Here is a 6,959-nt window from a genome sequence, read left to right on the forward strand (position 1 = left end):
TTTGCATCTCTGAATTGATTATTGCTGACCCTTTTTGCTACCATATTACCATATTATAAGCCTTCCCAGCTCCATATACATCTCCTCATGCGCTTGACTCTCCCTGCTAATTGCTCTATCCAAGCTTTGAGAGTTTTGACTACGACGGTTGCCGATCACCGCCTGCTGCTGGGTAAGAACTGGTAAGAATTTGAGATTTGCTTGACGGATTTGTGACAACCACCACCTCTTGTTAGCAGTCTGTAGGATCATATTCTTGTGTGTTTCTATTGCTGCTAACCATGGCAGGATCACAAGCCGACGAGACTGGCTGGGAGAACCTGACGAATAAGGAGTTGCATGATAAATTTCAGCAAATGCTGGGTGGACAGGTGCAAGATGTGCTAAACAGATTTGAAGAGGCCATGGAGAAGATAGATGGCATGGAGAAGACGTTCGAAACAAAGCTCGATAACAGGTTTAATGAATTGCTTGCGCGTCTTCCACCAGCACCACCACCACCAGGTCGCCCTCATGCATATCATCGCAATGGTAGGGCTGCACCACCACCTGAGGTACATGACCATCTTCATAAACTAAAATTGAACATTCCACCATTTGAGGGTAGATATGTTACTGATATATATCTTACTTGGGAGTTAGAAACTGGACAACGATTTACATGTTTACAATATCCTGAGGAGAGATGTGTTCCTGCTGCTGTTTGTGCTTTCACAAGCTTTGCATGTGTTTGGTGGTCTGAACATTGTAGAGTATATCCTATTCCAGCTACTTGGGCTGCTTTGAAAACTGCTATGCGTACTCGTTGGGTTCCACCATATTATCAACGTGAATTACTTCAAAAATTGCAGCGTTTAAGACAAGGAAAAAATTCTGTAGAAGAATATTATCAGGAATTACAAAACTGGCATGATTAGATGTGGAATTGTTGAGGAGAATGAAGCTATGCTTGCACGTTTTATGGGTGGATTAAATAGAGAGATTCAGACCATTCTAGAGTATAAGCAGTATACTAATATCACTCGTTTATTCCATCTTGCTTTTAAAGCTGAACGTGAAGTGCAGGATCGACAGGCATTGGTGCAAACTAACTTTTCTTCAGGTGCCACCTCGAGCCGTGATACAAGAAAGCAGGCACAACCACCACTATCTACCAAGAGCACAACTGTCGGACCTGCGCAGAGCTCTTCTTCTTCCATGGCATCAACAGGGCACACAAGTGATGTTATTTGTCGTCGTTGTAAGGGAAGAGGACATTTTACGAGAGAATGCCAATCTCAGCGTGTGATGATTGCTACTGAGGATGGTGGGTATGAGTCTGCTAGTGACTATGATGAGGAGACTTTGGCCCTTATTACACGTGAAGAACACGGTGGAGAGGATTCTGATCAGGAAACGCAATACATGGCTGCTGAAGATGCTGACAGGTATGAATGTTTAGTTGCTCAACGTGTTTTGAGTGTGCAGGTTGCACAAGCTGAGCAAAATCAGAGGAATAAACTGTTCCATACAAAGGGAGTTGTGAAGGAACGTTCTGTTCGCGTGATCATAGATGGAGGGAGCTGCAATAACTTGGCTAGCATGGAGATGGTGGAGAAGCTATCTCTCACCACAAGACCACATCCACATCCTTACTACATACAATGGTTCAACAACAGCGGCAAGGTTAAGGTAACACGTACTGTTCGTGTGCATTTTAGTATCTCTACATATGCTGATTATGTTGATTGTGATGTGGTACCTATGCAAGCATGTTCCTTATTACTTGGTAGACCATGGCAATTTGATAAAAATTCTATACGCCATGGTAGAAACAATCAGTATACTCTTGTTGATAAGGATAAAAATATTACTTTGCTTCCTATGACTCCCGATTCAATTTTGAAAGATGATATAAATAGAGCTAATAAAGCAAAACAGGAGAAAAATAAAAGTGAAAATCAGATTGTGGCAAAAGACTTTGAGCAACAAATGCAGCCTAATAATAAACCATCTAGTGTTGCTTCTGAAATTAAATTGAAAAGGCAAGTTTAATTGCCACCAAATATGATATTGATGATTTGGATTTTAGTAAATCTGTTTGCTATGCTTTTGTGTGCAAAGAGGCATTATTTTCATTCGAGGACGTGCCTTCCTCTTTGCCTCCAGCTGTCACTAACATTTTGCAGGAGTTTGCTGACGTCTTTCCACAAGATGTGCCACCGGGATTACCACCTATTCGAGGGATTGAGCATCAAATTGACTTAATTCCCGGTGCATCATTACCCAACCGTGCACAATATCGTACCAATCTAGAGGAGACGAAGGAGAATATGCGTCAAGTACAAGAACTGCTCGACAAAGGTTATATACGCGATTCCCTTATTCCTTGTGCTGTTCCTATCATTTTAGTGCCAAAAAAGGATGGTACGTCACGTATGTGTGTTGATTGTAGAGGCATTAATAATATTACTATTCGTTATCGTCATCCTATTCCTAGGCTAGATGATATGCTTGATGAATTGAGTGGCTCTATAATATTCTCCAAAGTTGATTTGCATAGTGGATACCATCAAATTCGTATGAAATTGGGAGATGAATGGAAAACAGCATTTAAAACTAAGTTTGGATTATATGAGTGGTTAGTCATGCCTTTTGGGTTAACTAATGCACCTAGTACTTTCATGAGGTTAATGAACAAAGTTTTACGTGCTTTCATCAGACGATTTGTGGTAGTTTACTTTGATGACGTATTGATTTATAGCAGATCTTTGGACGAACATTTGGAACATTTACGTGCTGTTTTTATTGCTCTACGTGATGCACGTTTGTTTGGTAACCTTGGAAAGTGCACCTTTTGCACCGACCGAGTATCTTTTCTTGGCTATGTTGTTACTCCACACGGAATTGAAGTTGATAAAGCCAAGATTGAAGCTATCGAGAGTTGGCCGCAGCCCAAAACGGTCACACAAGTAAGGAGTTTCCTTGGCCTTGCTGGTTTTTATAGGCGTTTTGTGACAGATTTCGGCACCATTGCTGCACCTCTCAACGAGCTCACAATGAAGGATGTGCCTTTTGTTTGGGGTACCGCACAGGAAGAAGCCTTCACGGTATTGAAAGATAAGTTGACACATGCTCCTTTACTCCAACTTCCTGATTTTAATAAGACTTTTGAGCTTGAATGTGATGCTAGTGGAATTGTATTAGGAGGTGTGTTATTACAAGATGGCAAACCTGTTGCATACTTTTCTGAAAAATTAAGTGGGCCTAGTCCGAACTATTCTACTTTTGACAAAGAATTATATGCTCTTGTTTGGACCTTAGAAACATGGCAACATTATTTATGGCCCAAGGAATTTGTTATACATTCTGATCATGAATCTTTGAAACACATTAAAAGTGGAGAAAAACTAAACCGTAGACATGCTAAATGGGTTGAATTCATTGAGACTTTTCCTCATGTCATTAAACACAAGAAGTGTAAAGAAAATGTTATTGTTGATGCATTGTCTCATCGTTACACTATGCTTTCACAACTTGACTTTAAAATATTTGGTTTGGAGACCATCAAAGATCGATATGTGCATGATGCTGAATTTAAAGTTGTATTGCAGAATTATAAGGAAGGGAGAACTTGGAACAAGTTCATTCTTAACGATGGATTTGTGTTTTGTGCTAACAAGCTATGCATTCCAGCTAGCTCCGTTCATCTTTTGTTGTTGCAGGAGGCGCATGGAGGAGGATTAATGGGACATTTTGGCGTCAAGAAGACGGAGGATATACTTGCTACACATTTCTTTTGGCCAAAGATGAGACGGGATGTTGAGCGTTTTGTTGCTCGCTGCACTACATGTCAAAAAGATAAGTCACGACTCAATCCTCATGGTTTATATATGCCTTTGCCTGTACCTAGTGTTCCTTGGGAGGATATATCTATGGACTTTGTTTTAGGTTTACCTCACACAAAGAAGGGGAGGGATAGCATATTTGTTGTCGTGGATAGGTTCTCGAAAATGGCACGCTTTATACCATGTCATAAAAGCGATGATGTTGTTAATGTTGCTGATTTGTTCTTTCGTGAAATTATTCGCTTGCATGGTGTGCCAAATACTATTGTTTCAGATCGTGATACTAAATTTCTTAGCCACTTTTGGAGATGTTTATGGGCTAAGTTGGGGACTAAGCTGCTTTTTAGTACTACTTGTCACCCCCAAACTGATGGACAAACTGAAGTAGTCAATAGAACATTGTCTACTATGCTTAGGGCTGTTTTGAAGAATAACAAGAAAATGTGGGAAGAATGCTTGCCTCATATTGAATTTTCTTATAATCGTTCATTGCATTCTACTACTAAGATGTGTCCTTTTGAAATTGTGTATGGTTTCCTACCTCGTGCACCTATTGATTTGTTGCCTCTTCCATCTTCGGAGAAGGTTAATTTTGATGCTAAAGAACATGCTGAATTGATTTTAAAAATGCATGAGTTAACTAAGGAAAACGTTGAGCGTATGAATGCTAAATATAAACTTGCTGGAGATAAGGGTAGAAAACATGTTGTGTTTGCACCTGGAGACCTTGTTTGGTTAATTTTGCGTAAGGATAGATTTCCTAATTGGCGCAAATCAAAGCTAATGCCACATGCTGATGGTCCTTTTAAGGTGTTAAAGAAAATAAATGATAATGCATATAAACTTGAGCTGCCTGCATATTTTGGGGTTAGTCCCACTTTTAACATTGCAGATCTGAAGCCTTATTTCGGTGAGGACGATGAACTTTCATCGAGGACGACTTCATTTCAAGAATGGGAGGATGCTGAGGACATCAATACCATTGTTAAACCCACAACCCCTGCTGCTATACATACTGGACCGATTACTGGAGCTCGCGCACACCAATTGAATTATCAGGTACTTTCGTTTCTTGGTAACGATTCTAATGTTCATGAGAATATGATGCTGCCTAAATTGGATACATGTGTTTTTCTTACAAATGAAGGGCTTAGCTTGGACAAGAAAGATGAACCTTGGAGCAAGTTCAAGCATGGAGATGATGGCATGCGCAAGGGGAACAAGAACGGAGTTACAAGTGATGATTCCAGGACTCTGAAGCCACCATAATGAGTGCATGAAGCATGGGACGAAATATACAAGATGCCACTTCATAAATTTCGTCTAGAGGCTATTTTAGGTGCTGCGTCACCTTATTATTGGGCCAGGCCCATGTATTTTCGAAGTACATAAGTATAGGCTGTTTTTAGAGTCCGTATGTGTGGGGAAACAAGAGTTAGGGTTGGTTTCGGACCCCTCCACCAAGGGCCACGAATTTCCCCCTCTCTCCTCCATATATACAGCCCTTAGGGACTCTTCTTGAAATGAAGTCGTCCTCGACGAAAGTTCATCGTCCTCACCGAAATAAGGCTTCTAATCTGCAATGTTAAAAGTGGGACTAACCCCAAAATATGCAGGCAGCTCAAGTTTATATGCATTATCATTTATTTTCATTAACACCTTAAAAGGACCATCAGCACGTGGCATTAGCTTTGATTTGCGCCAATTAGGAAATCTATCCTTACGCAAATGTAACCAAACAAGGTCTCCAGGTGCAAACACAACATGTTTTCTACCCTTATCTCCAGCAAGTTTATATTTAGCATTCATACGCTCAATGTTTTCCTTAGTTAACTCATGCATTTTTAAAATCAATTCAGCATGTTCTTTAGCATCAAAATTAACCTTCTCCGAAGATGGAAGAGGCAACAAATCAATAGGTGCACGAGGTAGGAAACCATACACAATTTCAAAAGGACACATCTTAGTAGTAGAATGCAATGAACGATTATAAGAAAATTCAATATGAGGCAAGCATTCTTCCCACATTTTCTTGTTATTCTTCAAAACAGACTTAAGCATAGTAGACAATGTTCTATTGACTACTTAAGTTTGTCCATCAGTTTGGGGGTGACAAGTAGTACTAAAAAGCAGCTTAGTCCCCAACTTAGCCCATAAACATCTCCAAAAGTGGCTAAGAAATTTAGTATCACGATATGAAACAATAGTTTTTGGCACACCATGCAAGCGAATAATTTCATGAAAGAACAAATCAGCAACATTAACAGCATCATCGCTTTTATGACATGGTATAAAGCGTGCCATTTTTGAGAACCTATCCACGACAACAAATATGCTATCCCTCCCCTTCTTTGTGCGAGGTAAACCTAAAACAAAGTCCATAGATATATCCTCCCAAGGAACACTAGGAACAGGCAAAGGCATATATAAACCATGAGGATTGAGTCGTGACTTAGCTTTCTGACATGTAGTGCAGCGAGCAACAAAACGCTCAACATCCCGTCTCAACTTTGGCCAAAAGAAATGTGTAGCAAGTATATCCTCCGTCTTCTTGACGCCAAAGTGTCCCATTAATCCTCCTCCATGCGCCTCCTGCAACAAAAAAAGATGAACGGAGCTAGCTGGAATGCATAGCTTGTTAGAACGAAACACAAATCCATCGTTAAGAACGAACTTGTTCCAAGTTCTCCCTTCCTTACAATTCTGCAATACATCTTTAAATTCAGCATCATGAACATATTGATCTTTGATGGTCTCCAAACCAAATATTTTAAAGTCAAGTTGTGAAAGCATAGTATAACGACAAGACAATGCATCAGCAATAACATTTTCTTCACCCTTCTTGTGTTTAATGACATAAGGGAAAGTGTCGGTGTCAAAACTGGCGGATCTCGGGTAGGGTGTCCCAAACTGTGCGTCTAGGCCGGATGGTAACAGGAGGCAAGGAACACGATGTTTTACCCAGGTTCGGGCCCTCTTGATGAAGGTAAAACCCTACGTCCTGCTTGATTAATATTGATGATATGGGTATTACAAGAGTAGATCTACCACGAGATCAAGGAGGCTAAACCCTAGAAGCTAGCCTATGGTATGATTCTTGTATATGAAGTTGTCCTACGGACTAAAACCCTC

Source organism: Triticum urartu, chromosome 1A (assembly GCF_056163025.1).
Source record: "Triticum urartu cultivar PI428250 chromosome 1A, HENAU_Tu73, whole genome shotgun sequence".
Classification (NCBI taxonomy): domain Eukaryota; kingdom Viridiplantae; phylum Streptophyta; class Magnoliopsida; order Poales; family Poaceae; genus Triticum; species Triticum urartu.